Source organism: Miniopterus natalensis, chromosome 8, assembly GCF_054644295.1.
Source record: "Miniopterus natalensis isolate mMinNat1 chromosome 8, mMinNat1.hap1, whole genome shotgun sequence".
In the NCBI taxonomy this organism is placed as follows: domain Eukaryota; kingdom Metazoa; phylum Chordata; class Mammalia; order Chiroptera; family Miniopteridae; genus Miniopterus; species Miniopterus natalensis.
The window spans coordinates 30,316,973-30,342,973 of NC_142088.1; the positions used below are offsets into that span (position 1 = coordinate 30,316,973).

General features: G+C 38.4%; 1 pseudogene; it reads left to right on the forward strand.

Annotated features, from left to right (window-relative positions):
* The first annotated feature begins 480 nt into the window (after window positions 1–480).
* Window positions 481–26,001, forward strand: part of LOC107523777 (lysine-specific demethylase 3A-like) — a 58,890-nt pseudogene continuing 33,369 nt past the window's right edge.

Consider the following 26,001-nt stretch of genomic DNA (forward strand, 5'->3'; position numbering starts at 1 on the left):
ATCTCTCTGTGTCTGGGTGTGTTTCTAAATGGGAGACAAACTCAAATACAACGTCAATTTGGTAATACAAGTGAGTGAAGTAGATTAGATATAAGAAAAACAGTCTTTCATTTAACGTGTGATTGCATTTCACTCCAGGATCACATTTAAATATGTTCCCACTTAGAAACAAATTCCTCACATTTTTTTCATGCTTTTTGCTCTTCCATGCAGTCTCCTCCTCGTGGTTATTAATATCTTTCAGCACGGACATCCTTTGGTGGCCTATGAACCACAGCAATGCTAGCTGGATTCATTTCCATAAAGAGATGCCTAGTCGCATTTTTATTTTTATTTTTTACTTGAAACATTGGACTTGCTTGATACTCCTTTCATTACCGATCCCCTTTTTTAAGAAAGGAAGACAAGGGTGTAAGTAAGAAATTACTTTCCTATTTAACATAAAACAAAAAGCAATGCCAGAGGGCTGCTAAGGGGAGCATGGCATTTGAAGAGCTGTTGGGAGGCAGCAGAGTGGGCTTAGAGCTACGGCGAACTGGACAGCAGGCAAGAGGAGCTGGGGATCTGAAGTTTGGCGTTAAATCTCCACAAAATTATACGTACTGGCAACTAATTTAAAAATGATTTTCTGGTCAAATACAAATACATCTGTGGGCTGCCTGTGAGTGACCCATGGGCTGCCATTTTTTTAGCTTTTCTCTAAGAGGCTGGTTTGTGAACAAGAGAATGACTTGAATACAGTGGAGGAGATATACATACAAAAATTGTGGGGTGTAGAGAACAAGGGAGAACTGGACAAACATTTGTGGTAAAAAATATTGAACCACTAGGCATTTAAAAATAAAATCTCTTCATTTATTACCTGCCATATTGCACTCAGTGAGAATTCTGCCCCATACTAGTTCTTTATTCTGTGTGTGGTTTGCACTGATGGGTTAAAGGATAATTATTATTTAATAATAAAAACTTTAAAAGTTTGCCTGAATGGTAAGCCTAGTATGCTCCTGTTTTAAAAAGAAAGCACAGAGTTTTAAGTTGTCCAGAGCTGCTCTTTCTGTCCCACTCCCTGAATTCTCAGAAGTACTCACTGGGAACAGTTGAATGTATCTTTACATTCATAGAGAGTTTCTTCTAAATGAAGTTATAAACAATAACTATGTTCTCATTTGGCTTGTTTGCTAAGATTATATTGACATCTATATCTGTTGACTGATCAATCAATGCATTTCCCCCCCAGAATTCTCAGGGTTAAAGTCATGTTTGCATTAAGACTCTTGATATAGTAATTAAAATTTTTTAAACTATAGAAGAGAGTAATTAAAAAATTTAAAAACATAGAAGTGGATATACAAATTACCTAGTCTAACATGTTATTATGACTGAGAAATAAATTTAGTCTGAGACTCCTTTCGGCCAAGACTGAAGACTGCTGAGTGTTACCGTTTCCCTCCCAAACGACACTTGAAACCCTTTATTACTTCAGCTAAACATTGCTTTAAAAAAACGAATGTCTTTTTTTCTCTTTTGGTTCACCTTTCAGAAGAGTCTTTGCTATTAGAACATTTTTGTTTTACAAAATAGCAATTCAAGAATAGAATCAAAATGTTAGAAGAACCTTGTGACGTTTATCACAAACCAGTCTGACCTGGCTACGTTTAGCCAAACTTGAAAAGTTAAGTGACTTTTTACCGTATATGGAAATTTGTTTACATTTTCCAAGTCCAAAAGGGAGCAAGCATTTTATCTAAAGAATTAACAAAGAGGAGTTCAAAGTACAAGTACATGCTTGCTTTCCATGTTCTTCACCCTGGCCCCTGGGTGAGTTAGTCCTTATTGCATTTTACTGGGAGAAAAGTACACGTGAAAGTTCTAGAAACACTTAGTTTAAATGTGTCTTAGAGAATAGTTGTCCTTAAGTGGTGTGTGCAGTTATATATATATAATAACTTTTGATGATAATACAAAAGTTAATTGAATTAAATATATTGAAGATGTTAAGTGGATAAATATGCCTTATTGTAACTAAAACACCTCAGGAAAGATCAATGTTTTGCAGAACTCATTTTCAAAGACCTTACAATAAGTAATTCCTAATAAGTAGGACATAGTCATATGGTAAATCAAACCTAAACTAATATTTGAACTTGATGTAATAATATTCTAAGAAGAATGGCTGTCCAATGGTAGATTTAATTTTTATTTAGTACAATGTGTTGACCAAATAGATATATATCTTCTTATCTGTTTATTCTAAGGTATTTAAGTAAAAGATAATACATGGAAGGAACTAACATTTAAACATCTTTTATTTCTCAGCGCTTCATTCACTTAACTCAGTGAAAACGATATTATATAAGCTTTATAGGTGAGGACACTGCGTCTTGGAATAAGTGTCTCGTGCTTCCACAGCTGTAAGTGGCAGGCGGATTCTAAACCTACTTCTGTCTCTCTCTAAAGGCTCCTTCTCTCCTCCCTACCACACGGCCCCAGCATGAGCTTTTTCTAAGGGGCAGGTTCAGAAAATCCGTAATATCCTTAAGGGGTCTATTTGTTCATGGCAAACATTTCAACTTACACAGTGAAATGAGCAAAACTCTACTAACTGATTCGTTGAACATGTGGGTTTCTAATTGAGTTTCCAGGGAGCTAAAGTTTCTTGCAATACTTAAGATGTCACAAGTTTCAGACGGCTTGGTTGGTCCTTGTGCAGTACTTACCATACTGTGGGCTTCCCTAGTGCCTCTGTGAGGTGGACTGGGGAAACGGCTCGGAGTGGCAGGGACCCGAGTCCAAATGCTGGCCTTGCCAATTACTAGCTTCTGTGCTCTTGGGCAAATTGTTTAGTTTTCCTGAACTTCTTTGTTTGCATGATGGGAATATTAATACCTCTCTCTTAGGGGATTAGCACTCTTAGCCCAGTACTTGATATATATAGTTCTCAATAAAGTATTTCTTAAATTCATATGAGAAAAAAATTGAGGATATTATGTTTCAACATAATTTATTGTTACCAATTAATTTTACATGTTTATTTTTTTTCAGATGTGACATATTCACTTTGACAGTGGAAGTTAACAAAGAGAACTATCTAGAAGAAAAAGACACTGAATTAAGTTTAGTTTCAGTTCTTTGTAAAACAAATAGCTTAGATTTCCACTGTGGGCATTATAAAGAACCTCTATGAGAAGAAAAAGAGGAATTAAAAGTCTAATATTATTTTATAGACTTCTGGGTCTATCTAGAAAAGAAGGAGAGAGAAACAGGGCAGAAGGATGGCGAGAGGAAGAAGGAAGGAAGGAAGGAAGGAAGGAAGGAAGGAAGGAAGGAAGGAAGGAAGGAAGGAAGGAAGGAAGGAAGGAAGGAAGGAAGGAAGGAAGGAGGGAGGGAGGGAGGGAGGGAAGGAGGGAGGGAGGGAAGGAGGGAGGGAGGGAAGGAGGGAGGGTGGTCTTGGGAAGAACAGAGGAAAGTCACGGCACGAGTGTTTAGTCCCGGAGAGTCGGGCAGTCAGAGCACATCTACGTGCCCATCCTTCCTCTTCCAGTGCCACTGGAACGACGGCAGAAGGTGGCCCAGCCCCTCCGCTTGTTCCTTTGAGGACAGGTGGGGTAGAATTGAACAGATCGCAGACAAATTCCTGGCATAAAGAAAGCAACGAGAACAGCTCACGTACAGGCCCCCGCCCAGAAGGCTGACGCGCAGGTGGGAGCTGCCCGGGGAGCGCCGCCGGGCCGGGGGCCGGGGGCCGGGGCAGGGGCCGCGTGGAGACGCCCGGGCCTGCCCGCCCTGGGGAGGGCGATGCTTCAGCCAGGGACAGGCCCCAGCACAAAAGCCCTCCTTCTTCCGTACTGGACGTGAAACCCCGGTTGCTTTGTGTTTTCTGCTCACGTATCTTAAAGATGACCACCTAGTGACATGCCCACTTGTAGAAATCCTCCCAGCCAGAGTGATATCTTTTGGGGAAAAACAATCTACTCAACAGTAGAGGAAATCCGCATAAGCTACCTGAATTCATCAACCTAGCCTTTCTTTCCTAAGTATGAATAAATAAATAATGATGACCGGATATTGGGGGAAAACCAACAGCACCGAACAATAGGACTAAGATGAATAAGTAAAACGATAGACCAGAAAGAACCCAGATAATTCAGGTAAGAAACAATTTTTTTTCAATTCTAGTTAATAGCCTCAGAGAAATTAAAAAAGGAATATCTATAAAGCAAGTACAAAATCTTACGCAAAAAAGAAACATGAGGAACTTACTGGAAATTAAAAATATGGTTGCCCCGCCCAGCCAGTGTTGCTCAGCGGTTGAGTGTCGACCCATGCACCAAGACAAGAGGTCACTGGTCTGATTCCCGGTCAGGGCACATGCCCAGGTTGCAGGCTTGATCCCCAGTAGAGGGTGTGCAGGAGGCAGCCGGTCGGTGTTTCTCTCTCATTGATGTTTCTATCTCTCTCCCTCTCCCTTCCTCTCTCTCTAAAATCAATAAAAAATTTAAAAAAATATATGGTTGCCTCACAAAATTCAATAAAAAGATGGATTTAAAAGTACAGCAAAGAGGCAAAAATAAGGCATGAGAGAAAAATAAGTGACCTTAAAGATTAATCCAGGATGTCAAATATCTTTCTATTGAGAAATCAAGTAAGAAGTAGCAGAAAAATGGAGGAGATGAAGGGGAGGGGAGAGGGAAGGAGGAGGAACTGAATTACTTTAATGATATACTGAAGAGTTCATATGTTTCTTGTCTAATAGAAAAAAAGGCAATAGAAACTTTCGTTTGTAGTTGAGAAACTTGTACCAGAAAGTCATTTCTATATAGGAAACATAGTAAACTGTGGCATGATTCTGAGGACTTGTTGGAGTAAAAGACAAGGAAATTAATTTTACTTTGATTCTTACATCATTTTCTTTGGCAAAGTTTTTCTTACATAAGATTACATTTCTTTCTCCTGAGGTCCAATCATAATACTTGATTTTGCTATGAATAATATAAACTAATAATAATGTCCTATGTGCTATTCGTTTTTAGTTTTCAGAATTAGCCTTTAAACAAAGCTCAGAATCTTTTTAATAAAGTTATAAATCAAAGACAAGGGGGTCTGTAAATGTAAATACTATAAATACTGATCATTGCAAAGTCCTGGTGTAGTTGACAACACCTGGGAGTTGGGGGTAGAGAAGAGGTGGAGGATAGTGTAAGGTTCTTATTTCCTCCTTTTAGAGAAAGAATTAAGATACTGCTTTAAAATTATGTAACAATTAAGGGAATTTAAGCATATTATTTGAAATTATATGAATTATATTATTTAAAAATATGTGAAATTATGAAATAGTTCATATGACATGAATTATGTGATCAATAAAAGAGCTACAAAGTATAGAGTAACCACCAAAACCTGGGAGAAGGTTAGGAAAAAAGCAGCAAGTAGTGTGAAATGAATTACTTCTCTGTCACGGCGACTCATTGAGTTACTGTCTTAGTTGCTAAATGAAGAAATAGATATTAGTAGTATTGAGAATTAATGTAGCTGGCTTAACATCAGCCACTCCAGCAGATCCTAATAACTGCCTAAGTCTTTTATTTATATATTTATTAACAAGCTCATTCTTCTTCAATACAATCCCTAATGAACCCAATGGTTGAATTATTATTATTTTTTATTGATTTCACAGGGAGAGGAAGGGAAAGGGAGAGAGAGAAACATCAATGATGAGTCATCATTGATCGGCTGCCTCCTGCAGGCCCCCACTGGGGATCGAGCCCGCAACCCAGGCCTGTGCCCTGACCGGGAATCGAACCGTGACCGCCTGGATCATCAAACCGTGATCGCCTGGTTCATAGGTCGATGCGCAACCACAGAGCCACGCTGGCTGGGCTGGTTGAATTATTGACAGAACAACTTACACTGTTCATTGAGGAATACAAGTCTAGGAAAGCAGGAGCAGACTTTGTCAAAAGCCTAATGTTATGATATTAATAGTCATTGAGTTGACGAAATATGTAGCAGATTGCCTTCTTTTGAAAGTGAGAAGTGCATTTGTGTGAAGTGGAAGGAAAAGACTGTGACCTGGGAACTCTAAGTTAATTGCAGTATTTGTAATGTAAACATATGTCACAATGTGTACTAAATCATGTTTTATTATTTTCATCAAATGCAGTTGTGTTGCCTATAGATTGTAGGTTATTTGTATCTGGTACTTCTTTTTTACCCTTCCCATTTCTAGTCATCCTTTCTTTAATTTTCACTCTCTTTTTTTTTCTGGCAGTATTTTATTTATTTATTTCTCAATGTTTTACATTTCTGAAGGCTTTTGGACTATTGGTAAGTAAATGCATACAGGTCTTACAAACAGTTTTATGTTAAGTTCAAAGTGATGACACGTGCTTTAGGTAACACGTTGTAGAAATTCTAGCTTAATTTCCAAATGATTAAGTAAATGAACACTCAGGAAGACATCTATTGACCTTTCAGTGTCAATATTTATAAAACAAGAGTCACAGTGTTCACGCGATTATGAAAAGCTGGTGCTTTCATTGGCTGGCGGAGAGTGTAAAACTCACATTCTCCTAAACAGAGGGAAAGAGCCTGAGGATGAGGCTACTACCTAAAGAACCAAGAATAATGTGAAGGGATTATCTCTAGGTGGTGTAATAAAGGGTGTAACTGTAACTTTTCATTTGCTACCATTTTGTTCTGTTTGAATTTTGATAAGCAGCACCACCACCATCACCACAAACCCAACACAGTTCTCTAGAATGTGTTTATGAACACATTACCAGTTTGGATATGGAGTTTAGGTCTCTCCGTTTTTAACTAATTTCAATTAGAAGACTCCTTTTTACTTTTGGGGAAATAGAAATAGAGAGATATCAGTAGTATTGAGAATTAGATGTAGCTGACCTAACATCAGCCACTCTAGCAGATCCTAATAAATACCTAAGGTGTTTTTTTTATCTATACATTTATTTATAAGCTCATTCTTCTCAAATACAATTCCTAATGAACCCAATGATTGAATTATTGAGAGAACAACTTACACTGTTCATTTGTAAATACAAATGAACTACTCCCCTTTTCCAGTATTTTATATTTCATGTGCATATCTAATAATAGTTACTAATTAGAGACCATTTTCTACCTGAAATCCACATCTATTAATATAATTCAAAGTACTAACCCCAGAATATAATTTGTAATCTGGCTAAAGGAAAAACTCACATGATGAACTCAACAGACTGCTAAGAGGAGCTTATTGTGAAACCGTTTTGTGTCACTCAGTGCCAAAACATTGTTTTTCAGTGTCAAAATAGACATAGAGTTTCCAGGAAATTGTGGAATTGAAATGAAGCAGAGACCTGGAGAAAGCACTGTTAGCTAGTTCCTCATCACCAATCATTGGAGGCAGATGCTTGCTGCTTGGTGAATTATTTCATTTCCAGTTTGCAGATGCAGAAAGTGAGAGTTCTAGAGTAGACATGTTTTCAGTAGCAAATCAGTGTCAGTCATTGTTAAGATTTACACAGTAGTCCTCACAAGAAGGATTCTGAAGGATGTTAGTTAATTTATTGAGACCCTGTATCTTGCTTGAAGGTAGATAGGTCCATTAAAAAAGGAGGCCATTACTCTGCATTTCTCCACAGTTTATCTCATTCAAACTATTGAAATTAACTATCCTCATCTCATAAAACTCACACCTACTGTCCCGCACAATATACCACTTTACAGGACTCGAGTTTCCAAATAGTTTGAGTCATTGGGTGCTTGCTATGGGCCTGAGTTTGGTGAATGAAAAATAAAGATATCAGGGATATTCAAGATCTGGTAATTTAGTGGGGAAAAGCAACACATATTAATAATATCTTCACACTGTAATGTGAATTTGCTGTGGCTGAGGTGTTCATTGGGTGCTATGGGAGGTCAGAGGGCAACATTTACAACAACTTGGAGTTAGGGAAGGCTTCCTAGAAAAGGCAATATTTCAGTTGTGCATCTTCTGTTTCTTTGTCTAATGGTATTTATTTGCTCATTTAAAAATTCTGAATAATACATGAAAATATAAACAGAGTAAAACTCACCCCAAATCTCTTTACCTTGAGATAATCCTAACTGACATTTTGGTGAGTACCTTTCCAGGTGTGTGTGTGTAGACATAATTTTATATAAACGTGGCCATATTCCATGTGTTATTCAGTATCCTGATTTGCTTTTTATTTAACAATATATCCTGGACATCTTTCCAGATCAATGAATTTAGAATTACATCTCCTTTCATGTCTATATAGTATTCCATTATATTTTGTGCCTCAATTTGTCTACCTAGTCCTTTATTAAAGTTCAATTAAGTTCTTTCCTGTTTTTTTTTACTGTTTTGAATAATGCCATATTTAATATCATTGTATATACACCTATATCTTTGGATACTTGGGCAATTATTTCCACAGATAATTCTCTGGAAGAATTACTAGATCATGTTATACACATTTGAAATTTTGATTCACAAATGCCAAACTGATCTCCAGAAAAGTTTGCAAATACAAATTCCATGTTTTCCTTTGCCTTTGTCAACATTAAATTTTATCTATCATGTCTTTGCCAATCTGATAAATGAAAAGTGGTCTTTTTATTTGAATGTGCATTTCATTAATCATTAGTAAGTTTAAACATTTTTTACATTTTTTAACCTATTTTATTTGTTTTTGTGAATAACATGTATAGCTTTCTTATTGGCATGTTTATCACCATCTGGTTGATTTGTAAAAGATCTTTGTATGCTAGGGATGTTAATGTTTGCTTGTCATATATACTATAATCATTATTTCACTTCCTTGTTTGACTCTTATATGGTTTGAAAATATGTGTCAGGTTAATCAGTCTTTTCTATTTTGATTTTGACTTTTGTGGGGGCTGTCAAAAGGCCTCTCCACATCAAAAAGCCCGTATTTTTTCTATTACTTTTAGAGGTTTTTTTCCATATTTAAATACTTATAATCCATCTAGAATCAACTCTGATATAAAATGTGAGATAGAGTTCCTGTTAGTCACCTATGTTGAGTGATCTCTTTCCCTTAATTTAAAATACAGCATAGTGATACAGTGATTAAGAGAACAGGTCTTGGAGTTAGGCCACCTGGGTCCAAATTCTGGCTTCATTACTTATTACTGGGCGAACCTGATTTCTCCTATATAAAATGGGGGTAATAAGAGTAGCCACCTATTGGAGTTGTCAGGACTGCATACGTTATTATTTATAAAGGGCTTAGTAGGATACATGGCACATACTGAGAGTTCACTAAATAGTAGCTATTATTGGGTATCAAATTCATGTTATGTGAGATTATTTCTAGACTATTCTGTTACACTCAGTAAAGTCTAGAAATGTATAGGTCAGTACCAATGCTAGCTTTATAACATATGTGGACAAGTTCTCTTATTCTTTTTCAGGTTTTTCCTGATTCTTCTAGCATTTTTATTTTTCTAGATGAGCTTTAGGGTCATGTTTTCAATCCCTAACAAGCTTATTCAGATTTTGATTGTCATTACAGAGAATTGCTCCTATTAGGAGAAATTGATATCTTCATAATTTTTAGTTTTTGTTTCCATTAAATTGGTATTTTGCCCACTGGTTCCAGTGTTTCTTTGTGTTGCTTACTAAATGCTTATGGTTTTATTTGTGTGGGTCCTTCTTACTTCTCGATACTGAATATTCTGAGCTAAGTCTTGGAGAGTGAACAGGAGTAAGCCAGACAAGGAAGGAGAAAAGTTGTTTGGGAAGGACCTTGTTAGGTGCCAGGAGTCATAGTTATGTTTGGAACATTCCTAGAAATAATGTTCTTCAGTCAGTACACAGGAGATACAAGCAGTAAACTGAGCTGGAAAGAAAAAAAATCTGGTCTTTCCTGCAAAGAAATGGGGTGGGGCTGGCAGCCAATGTAAGAAATATTTATGCAGCTGTTGCCGGAAATAGTCCAAGAAACTTCTGGGGACTGGCAACAATATACATGTTCAGCTTTTCTGAACCTACTGACTTGTTTTAAAAATATCAAAGTCCAGTATGCTTTTAATCTGCATGCATGAATCAAGGATTTCGAATATGGATTGATGTGTGTTTGTGGGTGTTTTGAACAGAGCGGGACCTGGCAGGTTTGTGAAGTGGTTCCAGTTTTCCTTCACTTGCCATTTGATCTCATTTTCAGCCCATCCCACCTCGACTTCAGAACCATGACCTTGGAATGCTATCTCTAGGGTTTAATTCCTGCCCAGGTACTCGCATCCTGTGCCCCATTCAGGCTGACACTAAGCAGCCCTCTCCCTCAAATATCTACGCATAACCAGCTGGCTTCAGTCAATCCGTGCTTAGCCAAGTGAGGGAATAAACAGCATTATGCTTATTTCCTCCTACAGAGTGTACCTCAAAGCACTTTTTACCCAGAGCTGTCCATCAGATCTCAGAATTTTAAACATATTTATGATTGCTCATCCTGTGACATTTTATTACTGTTCTCTACAACACCTAGGAATATAGGGTCGTAGTCTCCCCTTTACCAAGCCCTTTAAAAATATATGTATATTTGGATAAGGGCACGAGTCCAGGTCATGAGTCTAGAGCCTGAGTCCAGGCATGAGTCCAGGTCATGAGTCTAAGGGCATGAGTCCAACCTACAACACAACTGTTGAAAAAAGCAACAATTAGGCCATTGCTTTCCTCTGTCCAGATTAATTAATCTTAGATCTCCAATGAGATAGCCAGGAAGACAGAGTTCATCCAGTATTGTCCTCACACGAATTAAAATTTTTATACCTTTCCAACTTAAAAAACACTGGCAGTTCCATTAATAACGTGGTTTTCTCTATTATTCAACATGGCCTACAGGGACTGTAGGAAGAATTGTAAAAAAGCAAACAGAGTATAATAACTAAAAAAGTCACCAATTTACTATGCAAAAAACATAGATCGAAAATGTTCTAAAGTTAAATCGTAATATGGTTGCACGACTCTACGGATATACTAAAAAACATTTTCTTGTACACTTTACGTAGGTGAAGTGTATGGTATGTAAATTCTATTTCAAAAAGCTATTTTTAAAAACCTATAGAAACCCAGGTACTTTAGAGCCAAAAATACAAAAAAAGAAACATAGTTATCAGTTCTTTTAATTTGACAGTGACTGCTATGAATAATGACAGCTGAAGTAGCTGGAGTGGCTTCTTTGGAGTGGGCAGTTTATGTTAAGTCTAATTTAGTGATCACAATAAGCTTATGAGGAAGAAACACTATCATCCTTATTTTAAACTTGAGAATTTGGTGCTCAAAGAGGCTAAATACCTTGGCTAAAGCTATGCAGTTAGTAGAGATGAAGTTGCTATTTGAGCCTAGGCATCTGTCTCCTGAGCTCAGCTCTGAAACACTGAGCTAATCCAAGCACCCAGGACTGGCTTGGTTTGGGCTGTCCTTTGCTGTAAACAGCAGTGATCCTGAATGTTAGTATTGTCTCCAGAAGACCTAAACAAGTTCTTTTATCTAACTGGTTCTAGTTGTGGCTTTTTTTGGGCAATAGGAAATATAAAAGTTATTTACATATAATAGCTTCTCAATGATCTTTACTTAATTTACCAGACATTTTATGGAAAAAAAAGTCTATCAGATTTTGCAATATGGATTTAAAGTACCCAGGGTTAGAGTAGATTGCTGTGGAAAGGGATCCCTGTGCCTCATATAAACAAACAAGAATGGCAAATATTTCCCATACCTGTGAAACCATTATTTGTTTCAAGCAAGGTACTCGGAACACTGCCATGGTGTCATATTTCTCTGCATTTTTAGAAACTCCAACATCTTTATCAATGACTATATATCTCACTAGCTCAGGGGAAAGAAACTAAGATTGTCATGTCAGATATATAACCTCATTCCTCTGGAGATGAGCTCAGCCTCCAAAATAAATGAAAAACAGACTTGAATTTTGCTGTTAGCTTGTGAGGAAGTACAAGGAAAAATAAGTTATCATTATTGAATGTTCAATTTTAGCATTTTAGATGCAAAACCAAGCCTTTGTCTCTTGCAGGAAATCTTGTACTAAAGAGCAATAGGAACGGCTACTCATGAAAATGTTGATGTTGGAACATTCTTAAGATCAATATTTGAGATTATTTCTTCCCCTTCTCTTTCAACAGGGCTCAGGGTGTGGCAAGTCGATTTTCTAGGATAATTTTTGATTTAAAGAAATAGGCTTTAATTGATTGTCTGTTTGAGGCCCAGAACAAACCCTTGGAAGGACATATAAGACACAGAGGGAAGAATAAAATAGAATCCTCTCTAGTAGACAGGATAAGACAAGCATGCCAATAACTCCAAAGCAAGGCATACTGGGAAAGGCAGTCAATTAAGATGTTAGATGAGCTCATCACTGTGTTAGGGCTTGTGTTAAGTGGAACAATAGAATAAAATACTAAGCACCAGAGATCCTGTTGGGTTATAAGAAAATGACTTCAGGGAGAATATGGAATAAATAAGTCTTTGGTTGTATAGAACATGTGGTTTGGAAGAATCCATTTCTGTCAAATACATTTTTTTAAAAAGCAAGTAGTCTAGTTTGGCTGAAGAAGTGGGTACCTGTACAACACTGGCAGGAGATGGGAAACCAGCAGAGTATATCAGTAGCATAGCGGTCATGAATGCTTGTTTAATACTGATGTCTTAGATTAAAATTTATAGAGAATGGGAGAATCAATTATGTTTTTCGTCTGAACTTTTGGAAGTGGAAGAAGCAGGGTATAGTTTGGAATGGAGCAGAAATGGGCTGAGATAACAACAGGAAGAAATTTAAACCACTAGGGTGAAAAATAATGACTTTAGTACAAATCAGAAAAAGACCATCCTAGCCTGTTTGGCTCAGTGGTTAGAGTGTCAGCCCTTGGCCTGTGAAGGGTCTTGGGTTTGATTCTGGTCAAGGGCATGTGCCTTGGTTCAGGCTCGATCCCAGGCCCTGGTCGGGGCATGTGTGGGAAGCAACCAATCGATGTGTCTCTCTCACATTGATGTCCCCCGCCCTCCACTCTTTCTGAAAAGCAATGGGAAAAATATCCTTGTGTGAGGATTAAAACAACAACAACAACAATCAGAGAAAGACCATTTACATATCAAAGGTAGAGACAACAATGGATTTCTAGAAAGACCGATAGGGAGAACAAATAAGACATCTATCATGAGCTCAAGGTTCCAAGCCTGGTTGAATGAAACAGTGATAAATTAACAGAAACAATGTAATAGAGAGAAAATGGCTCATGGAGGAAGATGATATGATGTTTTACATTTTTGTTTTATTGAATTTCAGGTGCAAACAACTGGAAACATGAGTCTGTAGCAAGGTGGAGAAGTCAGGTGCCCAAGAGTAATCATTGAAGCTAAGGAGTAAACACAATCATGGATAGAGCAGGGAAAGAGGACAGTATTAGAGTAGAATTGCTCAGAAACTTTGCAATTAGCAGCTGAAAATGCGGCAAAAGTAAGAATAAGGAAGGAGAAGAATAAAAAGTGGAGAGTTAGACACGGGAGCCTAGAGTGTCGAGGAGTACTCCCAGGTTGTACAAAAAACTACCCCGGAGCCAAATTATCTCCATTTTCAGACATAACATTAACTATCTTGCCTGAAATGCTCTCATGCTTTGATTTTAGCTCTTAGAATAAAGCCTAACAATATTACTTTACCCACTTCCAGTTCTTGGAAATTTTCTCTAGTAAAATCTGATTATAGTGTCTAAATCTTTCACACAATTTTCCATGTCTTTATTCTTAATAAAGGCCTATCATTCATACATATGCATCCTTCCTCCGAACGCCAAGAATAGAGAGGATGGCGTATGCACTGCATAGAAGAGAAAAATGAGAGAAAAGCATTAGTTTACAACTTCTCACTTTTCCTTTAGGTATGATTTTCTAGAAGATTGGTCCAGTTGATACAGAACATGGTCTTGGTTCTGTTATGGGTTCAGTTATATCTCCTCAAAATTCATATGTCGATGTCCCAACCCCCAGTAGCCCAAACGTGACCTTTTTTGGAAATAGGGTTGTTGTAGTTAAGATGAGGTCATACTGGAGTAGGGTGGGCTCTAAGGGGAGATTTGGACACAGATACCCACAGGAAGAACAGCATGTAAAGATGAAGGCAGAAATCGGGGTAATGTCGACAAACCCAAGGAATGACAAAGACTGTCAGCAAACCATCAGAAGCTAGAAAATAGACTCCTTCCGGGCCCTCAGAAAGAACCAACCCTGCTGACAATTTGACCTTGCCACAATGTAGGACAATGAATTTCTGTTGTTTAAGCCACACGGTCAGTGGTACCTTGTTACGACAGCCCTAGCAATCTAATACAGGTCCATAACCAAGTAGGTCAACAATGTATTTTTCCAGGTGGTGCACATTGAAATCATGTACCACAGAGAGAACAGTGACTTAGTTCACTCTGAAGACAAATGTATTCACATTACCTTTATTTAAAACGGCTTCATTTTCCAAATCCATTTTATTTCCCAGAGACAGCAGTTCTTTGAGTAGAGTTTACATTGGGAGAGAACAGCCAGTTTTGGAGAATAAATCTCTTCCACTATTTGGGACTGTCGACTCTCCTAAGCCAGCCTAATAATAGAACTGGCCTGCTCACAATGATTGGCCATGGTACAGTTGAGCCATCAGAGAGGTGTTATAAAAATAAAGCCAGACAAAATTGCCTGTTAAGAAGTGAAAGCTCTGAATAGGTGTTTTTAACATAGGTAATGATTATGATTTCTGGAAATGTACTATTGGTGCTGTCTTTTGATATTCAGTGTCACTGGAAAAAAAAAATACTGACTACCATTTTATAAAGTAGCCTTTGGTATAACTTTAGACATTTATAGCTCATCATGGCTGCACCTGGTTTGGCAAAAGATTCTCCCTATACAGTGGAAACATTTTTTGGTGGTCAAGTTGCTGAGTGGTAGCTTCCATGGCGCAGATGCTGTACTTACTTTGGGTACCTTTTATGCATGTTCAGCAGTGTGTATTTCTATTTACACGACCTTTAGAAGTTGTCCTGTGGCCAAAGCTTTTCTTCTCAGAGGGAAGAAAATTACTCAGATTCTGGCTAACATCCACTGGATTTAAAATATTATTTTATAAAACATGATACAAATCCATCATTGGCCAAATATTGCTAAAATCTAAGACTCCTCTCAAACTGAAAAAAGCAAAGGCTTTCAAATGATCATAATCTGCAGAATCCTTATATGTGTATGTGGTAACTACAAATCACTCATGAAATAATTGTCAAAATAAACCTCTCTGAGTCTAAGACCGAGGGGACATGGTGCCTCACTGGTGACACTTACCATGATGATCCTGTCCTGCTTGTAGACATACTTATTCCTGTATCTGGTTCATTCCAGCTCCCTGTCCAAGTGCTTTTCAGAGATGAAGATAAAAGTACTAGCCTTTCATCAGCAGGTTTTTAAACGTTGAATGGCTGTCCAATTAGGCAACTGTCCAAGTCAGTAAAAAGGTAGGGGAAGAAGGGTGTGACCACCTGTGATAACTGAGCATTCAGTGAAGTAGGCCAGCCATAATCACAACAGCTGGCCTGATGATAATAATCTATTCCTGGCTCTTAGTCTCGGCATTTGGAAACAGAGGGAAGGTAGGAATGAAGGAGAGTGGCGTCTTCAGTTCTCCACCATCTCTCCCTTCCCTGTGTTCCCTGAGGGTGGAAAACTGTAGACTCTGTTCTTTTAAAAGACGCAGCTGCCACTCAGCTGATTTTTGCCACGGAAAGTGGGCCAACGATGGACAGATTTCCTTATTTTCCAAGAGAGGCCAGATAATTTTTTTTTAAATGTCGAATCTTCAGTTTTTGTAAATGTTGGAAACTGTATTAGTTTCCTATTGCTGCTGTAACAAATTACCACACAGTTAGTGGCTTAACCAGTATAAATGTATGCTCTTACGTTTCTGGAGGTCGGAAGTGTCAAATGGGTTCCACTGGGTTAAAATCAGGGTGTTTCCCAGGCCCTGCTCCCTCTAGTAGCTTCAGAGGAGATTGCTTTTCTTCGCCTCTTCTGGTTTCTAGAGGCTACCTGCATTCATTGGTTTGTAGCCTCTTCTTCCACCTTCAAAGCCAACAGCAGCTTCTTCGAACCCCTCTCTGTTTGACCCTCTCCTTTCTTCATCACATATCCTTTCCTGCCTCCAGCTCTCCTGCCTCCCTCTTTCCTTGTAAAAACCATTGTGATTACATTGGGCTCCCATAAGTAATTCCAGATGCCCTCCCATCTCAAGGTCCTTAATCACATCTGCAAAGTCCCTTTTTCCTTGGAAGGTGACATATTTATAGGTCCTGGGGATTAGGACATGGACATCATGGGGGGGCATTATTCAGTCTCCTCAAAAACTCATTTTTTTTTTTTTAAGGGAAGGCCCAAATAAAACATTTCCGTGGCCACTATTTTGTGATTTCTGGTTAAACTCTGGCTGTACCGTCTTGAAGAGTGAGTGTTTGTCCTTTAGAGATGTTATCTGAGCCAGCAGTGTTCTCTGTGTATGTGAAGAAAGAGGAACGTCTGCAGCTCACATGGATGGGGAGTTCTCTGAAGGGAGCTGGGCATGGTAGTTCACATCCGCCCTGGACTGCTTTGCATGACAGAGAATTTCACACACCACTGTGGACTATCCGGCTGGAGCACCTCAGGAATTTAGTCTAGATAGAATGATTTGGGGGTAATGAGCAGTAACAGAAAGGCAGTCCCTGTGGGGCAAGAGTGGAGTTTTCCAAAGAGGGAGATTTGCATGGCAGAGATTATATGTAAGGTACAGGGATTACACAAGAAAAGTGCAGACAGGGCAGCGGGGTTAGGGGTTGGGGAGGGTCCGTGTAGTAACTACTGCAATGGCTTACACTTGTTGGGTGCTTTGCCCCTAGACTATTTCTCTTGAACCAAATGACTCTTTTCTTGGCCCAATTCTTCTGTTAAGAATTGTAAAGTGTGGTACATCGTGCAGCTTTGAAGGGTGATGCTGTGGAAAACAAATGGGTTGAGCAGAAAAAAGAATGGCCTGTCTTATCTGCTAGTCTCATGTGAAGGAGTGGCAGCCTTTCTCAAAAGGGACTGTGATTGCAAAGTCTAGATGATTCTCTAATGCAAAATGAGCCATGCTGGATGCCAGAGCTCAAAGGAGTGGGGAGGAACAACTTCTGACTATATAGTTCAGGAAAGATATAGGGGACAAAGCCCGATCCAGAATCTACCAGAGGAAGCATCTCACTGAGAGAAGTGGGCAGGTGAAGGAAGTGGAAGAATGAAGCTGGACACAGGTTGCAGTCATTTGTTACATTTTACAAACCTGGTGGGATAACTCTCCACTGATCAGACCATTAACTTTTACCTTTGGGCAACAATTTGAAAATTTTACATATTGGTTTTCTGACAATATTTCTGACAAAATTTCAGTGGAATTTAGGGGACAACAGAGTGAACACTAGTTCATGTCACTATATTCCATTTGAGCTATCAGCAGAACAATTTTTTATTCATATCTGAGCTATGTTCATGTATGATCTCTTTCAGGGCATGGTTTCCTCTTAGTTGCTGCAACTTCCAAAGTTTTTCCCCTAGTTTCCCCTGGGGAGGAGCTTGGGCACCGATGCAACCTGGCACGATGAATGTAACATTAACTTCCCTCATAACAACATCTGATTATTCTGGTTGCTTTTCAGTTTTGTTGGCCACTTGTATGGATCTGGCAGAGACAGAATCAGCACAATGACTAAGCAATTTTTAAAATCATGATTTATAATATGTCCAGGTCAAAGCTGGAAGCAGGGCAGGTAGGATGAACTGGAACCATGTTTGGCTGGAGTTGTTTTGTCTGCTGGCAAAAATACTGCTTACTAGCTCATTCCAGAAAGTACTAGTCATTTTGCTGAGAATATGTGTACACACACTGCAAACATGGGTGAAGAAAGACTCTACCTTACTCATTGTTGTAACCTGAACGCCACACTCAGTGTGGGTGCCGAGTTTGTTCTCAATGAAGGAATAATACATAAATGGACTTTGGTCGTGCAGCACCTGTGTCACCTCAGGCAAGTTACTCATCTTGTTAAATAACAGAACAACATTTGTCTCACAAAAAACTTATAAGGATTAAGTGGAGTGATTAAGGTATCTGTAATTCTGAAGTCACAAAAATGTATTGAGTTATTATTTGTGCAATTTGGATTAGATTTTACCTTCTTTGTGTACTGTGTCCTTTAGGAGAAAACACTAATAATCTCACTGATTATCTGGTCTAGGTACCTCCTAAATGATTATAGTCCTTATTTAAGGCCATCTCAGCTAACTAAGCTTTCAGTGTCCAGATGCTATTAGTTTAAGCAAATTGTTTTTGAACATTTTTCCTTGGGGAAAAAAAAGCCAGAACTAAGTCCATATCCGTATCAAATTGAGTATGTTCCGCAAACTGGGACAAGCTCATAAATATTGGCTGGAATCTCAGTCAAAGGATAGGGATTTGGAGTCTTTTTATATGTGGAAGGACTGATCTTATTAATCTCATTAAAGAAATTTTGAGCAAACTTCTCTGTACTAAAACAGAGTTAATTGGCTTGAAGGAAACAAGCTGATGAGATATGTTAGAGAAGCAGATTTGATTATTGACAAAACATTTCCCTTGCACAAAGGCACTGGTTTACTGGTTGTTGAAAACAACTGGAAACTTCAAATATTACCTTTTTATGAACTAGAACAATGGAGTTGTAGGAAACTCCTCCAACTGATTACAAAGTTGGGCAACAGCAAGCGAAAACTGAAGTTGAGCTCAGAGGATTCGCATGAGGTCTGATGAAGCCTCTGCCATCAGTGGTTACCTCAGTCCCTCTTCCCCAAAACAACATGTAGGCAGATGGCATTAACACCCAGGCAAAACACCAGAGCCTCCTCTCTAAACAACCCAAACACTTATTTGAAGAGAGCAAAGATGTCTAGCTTTAAGTAAAAAATATGGACAAAATATTGAAGGCTTTGCTGTGCTTGCAGAACAATATTTAAATAGTAATAACCTTACAATGTGAAAAAGTAAAAGTGTAGGGGGATAGGGGGATGAAAATGACAGTAGAAAGAAAGGCAAGAATGGAAATACACTGGTAGAACGATCATTCACTGCTGTTCTAGACCCTTGGGATACAGAGAAAGGAAACAATCAGACAGAATTCCTTATCTTCATGGATCTTACTAACATTATGCCATTGGTAAGTGAGGCTGCAAGAGATACTGCAGAAGCTGATGGAATAAGAAATAAAGGTTTAGATATAGTATTATTTAAAGATATAAAGATAACTAATTTTAAAAACTATAAATACATTGAGAAGAGTAGAAATGAGTAAGTGACCTGAATTTTAAGGTCTCATAAGTGGCATGAATTAGATACTGACTAAAGTAGATATATCAAAACAGAGATAAAATCATGATATCTAGAATTAGGAAGGCAACCACCGAAGCTACAAACAGGAACGACTGAAAGAGTTTGCCTCTGGGGTGTGGTGGCACTGAGGGTGAGAAAGGTGAAAATGTTAATTTTGTTTTCATCATGAGTCCTATTTGCTTTGCTACCGCCTGCATGTATTGTATTGATTAATGTATATGTTTTAAATTAAGTGACTTCTAAGAACAGTTCTAATCAAAGAATGAGACTCATTTTTCATCTACCAAGTGTCATGAGATTAGGCATGAAATCATTAGAAATGGATTTTCCTTTCTGAATATTTTAGTAAGTGTTTAAAAGTAGATATTTCACTGTCTTCTCTTGGCTATAATGAATGGTGGAGTCCAAAGAACAGATCTGTGAAGGTAAGTGCTGGAAATGAAAGATACCAAGCAGTTTGTAGAGTGTATTATTAGAGCAGCTTGGGTGGAGTTCATTTGAAGAAAATCATGCTTTTATTTCCCATTGTTTACCTGAGCTTAGCCTGCAGTGTTTAGGAAAGTGGAGCTAACCTTTATTGAATGCTTATTTTGTGTAAAGAGCTTTGGATATGGTAAATCACTTAACATATTCAACAAACTTATGACATTGGTATTAATTTTTACATTTGATAGATAAGGAAAGTAAAGATTAGACACATGGCGAAACTTGCTAATGGCAATCCAGTGTGAAAGTGGAGAGCTACATTTGCAAACATCGCTGTTTCTCCCTCTCTCTCTCCCTTCCACTCTCTAAAAAGCCATGGAAAAAATATCCTCGAGTGGGGATTAAAAAAAAAATCGTAATTTTGTCTGAAAAGTTATCTATATGAGTACAGAGGTGGAAAGATGTGGCTCAGTAGGAACTCATGCAAAAATTTGGCCAGCTCATCAATCTCAAGCCTTCATTATCATCTTTACAATGACAACTCCCAAATACTTGTTTCCAGTCCAGACCTTTACATAGCTCCAGTCTTGAATGTCTAATAGTTCTCAATCAATTCCTCTTCTTCGATTTGGATGTTTGAAAGGCTCCTCAGACTCAGCAGGTCCAAGATTAAACTTTAAAATTATCCCCTTCAAACCATAGCCTCTTCCAATACCCCCAATCAGTGAATATTACTACCATGTGTAATATGGTAGTAATACTTCATTGATACCTCTTTCTCCCTCATCTTCTTCTTATCTTTAACTCCTCTCAAGATTCTGACTATTTTAACTCCTAGAATCTGAGAATTTGTTATGCTTTTATCTCCACCACTACCTTATCAGTCCACGGGACCTTCATTTCTCCCCTGTCCCTCTGGTCTCAATGTTTCTACTCTGGCCCTCTTCACCCCGTTTAACACATCAGCCCAAGTGATATTTTCATCACACGAATGTGATTAGCTCACACATCTACCACCAGATTAAGTTCCTCTAATGTATTTTTATTCTTCTCACATACACATACAAATAAAAATCATGCTTCCCCAGCCTTGTGTCAGCAATCTCCTCTTTGCCCTCTCTACTCCAGTTGTACGGACTTTCTTTCAGTTTCTTGAACACACTCTAGACCCTCTTGTCACAGAGCCTTTGCATAGGTTGTTCCTTCTATCTGAAATATTTTCCCTCCTCATCATCTAGTGAATGCCTACTCATCCCTCAGGTCTCCATTCAAGTGGCATTTCCATTGGGAAGCCCTCCCCAGCTCCCTAGCTCTCTGAGATTCTTTTGTTTCATGTTCTTATGGTTACATGTTCTGTTGCTGCCTTTGGAGCTCTTATCTCAATTTAGAATTCATTCATTGGTTTGCATAACACATATTTGTTGAAAATTTATTCTTTCCAGGCTCTGGCCTAAGTGCTGCGGATTTAGTGGTGAATAAAAAATTCCTTCCTAAGGATATTCATGTAGTGATGGAAGAGATAGACTATAATCAAATCAACAAATAAAATATAAAGTATAAATATAAAGTTGACTATGGGGTGGGGGAGGAAGTTCCCCACGTAAGAAGGTTAGAGTTTGGGTTTGTGGGAGCTCCTGAGAGACCTGGGCCTTTCGTGCTGACTGAAGGAAACAGGGATAAAGTGTAGATGGTGGAAGAGAGACCGTGAGCCTCTCTTGGGAAGGAGCCCTGACCTCTCCCTTTTTTCCTGCCAGTGGGCGGGTGGCGGACAAGGGAAGGCAGTCTTACGGAGAGCGTGAGTGTTTCTGGGCCACCCCCTCACTCGTGGATAATCAATGATACTTTCACAGGTGTCATTATTTGCTCAGCATCCGTCTCCCCCAATGTACAACTTTTTGGTTGCCTTTTTAGCTTTAGGTTTTATGTTGATTTTGTTCAGTTATTTCTCTACTTCAGCTGTGGCGTTAGGAAGAAGCTACATAAAGGTAGGGGGCTGTGTCTGCTTTTGCTCTCTCTACATCTCCAGTGCCTCGAACAGTGCTTAGCACATAACAGGAGCTCAATAAATATGTTTAATGAACAAATTTGTAATGAAAGAATTGAGGATTTGAACTGACAGAAAGGTTGATATATGTAGTGTGATGAGGCTGCCGATAAAAGAGGCTGATGTTCACAGCAGAGAGAGGGCTGAATCTTGCTCTCCTCTTCCCTGAACCGTATGCCTATCGGATTTCACTTGTTTCCAGCTACTACACAGAAGAAGAGTATAGCTAACCTCTCAAAAATCTTGGAGAGGTGTGTTAGGCAATTTTAGCTGCCAGAAAAAGGGAAGAGTATCATCTCAGGACACCCCAAGTACTGAGGGGTTTATTATAAATATATTTGTAGAAAGAGAGTGATAGAACTTTCATGGAAACACAGGAATAGCCCTATAAGTGGCCTCATGGGGGATAAAACACACTTTGGAAACTGGGTTATTTTGTGACTCCTTCAGTGTCAAAAGTTGAAAGTCAATTCTCCATCTTAATGGTGACCCAACTCTTTTTCTGTTTCTTCTTGTACTGCTCTTTTCATTAAAAATCAAGTATGTTATTTCTAACCCTAAACATCTTTTTCTACTTCATACTTGCCCATAGTTTCTGCTTAGTTACTCAATAGTGTTCTGAGTATCTTAGGTGAATCTCCCTCATCTCCCTCCATCAGAGCCATCCTGATATTTTTTAACCACTTTGTATACCCCTCTCAATATTGAAAGTTATCCAACTGATATTCTGTTTTTATCTGTGGCTCTAAGAAGATGCTTCTCAGTAGTTTCCTGCCCTCCCAGATTGTGTCTCTTCTCCTCTGTTTCAGGAAGTCGCAATTTCTGATCTGATAGCACCTGACCCATCTTCCCCTGTGCTAAAACCCTCAGAAAGAGCAGTTGGATGTGGGAGCATCCTTTCTCATATCAATCTCTCCTGGACTTCAAGACTTCCTTTTCCCAGGTATCCACAAAGATTGATCTTTTGTCTCTGGAAATCTTTCTCATCCCCCAGGTTAATCAGTGTGTCTTTCTCAATTTTGTTTCCAGTCTTCTTCTGTTCCTGTTTTGATAACAAGGAGGAAACATGTTTTCTAAACCACTACAGTTCCTACTAGAGGCAGAGAATATCGTGCACAATTCTTTGGTTGCCTTCTTAGCTTTAGATTTTATATTCATTTCGTTCAGTTATTTCTGTACTTGGGCTGAGAATCTGTGTATGTGTCTAAGCACCTATTGGACAGCACCAAGTTAGTGCGTTGTAAGAAGTTCAAAGTGGCTTATTTCACTTAGCATAATGTCCTCAAGGTTCATTCATGTTTCCACATTTTACAGAATTTCCTTCTTTCTTAAGGCTGAACATTTTCTTTATCCATTCATCTGTCTATGGACATTTAGGTTGTTTCCACCTTTTGGATATTGTGAATAGTGCTGCAGTAGACACAGGAGTGCTAATGTCTCTTAAAGATCCTGGTTTCAATTACTGCATAATTTCATTTAAATGAAGTGTTTAAAATAGTCAAATTAATAGAATCAAAGAGTGAAATGGTGATTGCCAGGGGCTGGGGAGGGGGAGAAATGTGGCATTGCTAATCAAAAGGTGTAATGTTTCAGTTAAGCAAGATAAATAAGCTCTAGACATCAGCTTATTCACTCAGTACCTCTAGTCAACAAGCATGTATTTTACACTTAAGATTTTATTAAGAGAGCAGTTCTCATGTGTTCTTACCACAATAAAATAACAATAGGCAAATACAAGATTTTTACAAGTTGAGATTAATCTTCCCCATTAACATCCTTTCATGTTTCTACTTCAGTTAAAGCCCCAGATCTGGTGTTCATCTTCCATTACTTCTCCCTTGCCCTCACTCCATGCATTTAATTAGTTGGATAATCTTAAATATTTTTGAAATATGCTTCCTCTCCTCCATTCCCGTTTTTATTCCTCTAGTTCAGTTCCTACTCACATGATACCCATGGAAAGGTACTCAATGGATGGTTGAAAAGTGAATGAAATTCATCTGTATTTTCTAATTTCTTCATATCAGATTTTCTTAAACAGAAAATGGGAGAAGGAGTATAGAGAGATTAATTTTTCCCCTCACCTTGCCTGTGATATCAAGGTTTAGAAGACTGTAGAATGGGAAACGTGAAGAGAAGCAGTGTGTGGTATGACTTTGGCAAATAAAAGTATTTGTGAGACAACATTAAAAAGATGTGGAAAGCTTAGTCTACCTATGTTTTTGCCTGGCTGTTTCAACAGGAAATATGTATGTTACCAAATGCCCAAGATAGAGAAGTTAGCAGATTTTGAGGAAGTAAAGAAGCAGCAGTGAAAATAGTTCATATTCCTCATGTACAGCCTGTTTGTTTATGGCTCGTCCTGCCAGAGCCTCTGCTTTCTTCACCGGGCAGTGGAGTGCCCCAAGTCACATGAAGGTTTATAGAACTAGTTTCATGGCTAATTCAAGCAAATCTTTATGGTTTCTTCCTTTAAAGGCCATGCAGTTAAAGAAAAGTGCTTACTCTTCCTGTCTTACAATTCACGTTGGAATGAACTAAAAATAATTTTCAGGCGACTGCTGTTAATAATTACAGAGAAAGCATTTTATGGTTTCCCAGCCAGAGCATTTTTTGTGTTAGCGATAATAACACATTGGTTGACAACTTCTTTCTCTACGTCACCCATTTTAATTATCTTACCTTCAATAGCACTTATTTCTAAGACAGATGACACAACTGCCCCACTAACCGATCACATGTCCCTTATTAGCTAAAGGCTCCACCAAGTCAAATCAGACTCTGATCTTTGATCTCTTCTGAGCTGTTGACTAGTCTGTCTTCAGCTTTCCAGGAATTAGAGAGTCAGTCTGAAATCTAGAGATAGAGAATAAGTCTATAAAATAAACTATGGTCCACTTCCAGATTCTCTGGGGTATCTTGAGAATAAATTGTCTGAGTATATATATCATTGAATATACTCGACTTGCAGCTGTGGTGGTCTATCCTGTATTCTCGTTAGAAGAAATAAAGAAAACAAACATGTAGTTGCCTCCTGTGTGTCAGGCAGTATGTGAATCATGCCCATATATGCTGGCTTATTCAAACTTCATAAGTCAGTAAGGCATTATTTTTAGATTTTACAGATACCCAAAAGATTTTGACTCAAGTCACACAGCTAGTAAATGGCAGAACAGGGATATCAACCTGGCCTGGCTTCTGTCAAAATGCATGCCTCTTGCAATATACAGCATGTGCCAAGCAGTAAGCTCATGGTGATTTGCACCAGGAGGGAAGAGATATCTGGAGCTGTAGCTACCACAACCCACCACTTGTGCCAGTCTTAATTCTCAACCTTCAGTTTGTGGTCACCCATCAAAACATGGCATCTTTAATGACACTTTGGCATTTGATGGCCTGTCCTCTATCTGTTAATTTCACTCTTTGGTTGCTTCAGACTTTTGTTTAACTTCTGGAAGAAAGAAATACTCAATAGTGTCATAGTATCACATGCTAGAACTTAGATTCGTTCTAGGTACTGCTGCGTTTTCAAAGCATGAACTTGGATAAGTTATTGATCTTCTTGGTACTTAGTCCCCTTACATGTAAAATGAGTAGATTGGATAAGATTGTCTAAGGCTTCTTTCTTCTCTGGTAATCATTTTTAACCTTGAGAGTTCATTGTATTTTCATATTAGGATGTAGTATTATTTAAACTCTCATTCAAGAAATTTAAAATAAAACCTCTCATTGAGGAAACTGAGGCTCCGGGAGTTTAAGGAACTTGCTCAACATCACAGAACTAACAGATGGTTGATCTTTAATTTGAACCCAGACAGGTTAGAGTATAAAGTCATATCTTCCTAATATGGCACATAAACTCTTCATGAGCTGGCCTGTCTACATCTCCAGACTTAACTCTTACATTCCAGCTTTATATTCTAGTAGCTGATATGTTTGAGCAAGTCATGGGCAGAGTATACTCAGGATTTAAATTGTATTCATATCTCTGGGTCTTTGCTTATGTTCATAACTTCCCCCTGTGGAATATCTTTACTTCTTCTCACTACCTGGCTAGTCCCTGTTTGTTCCTTCATA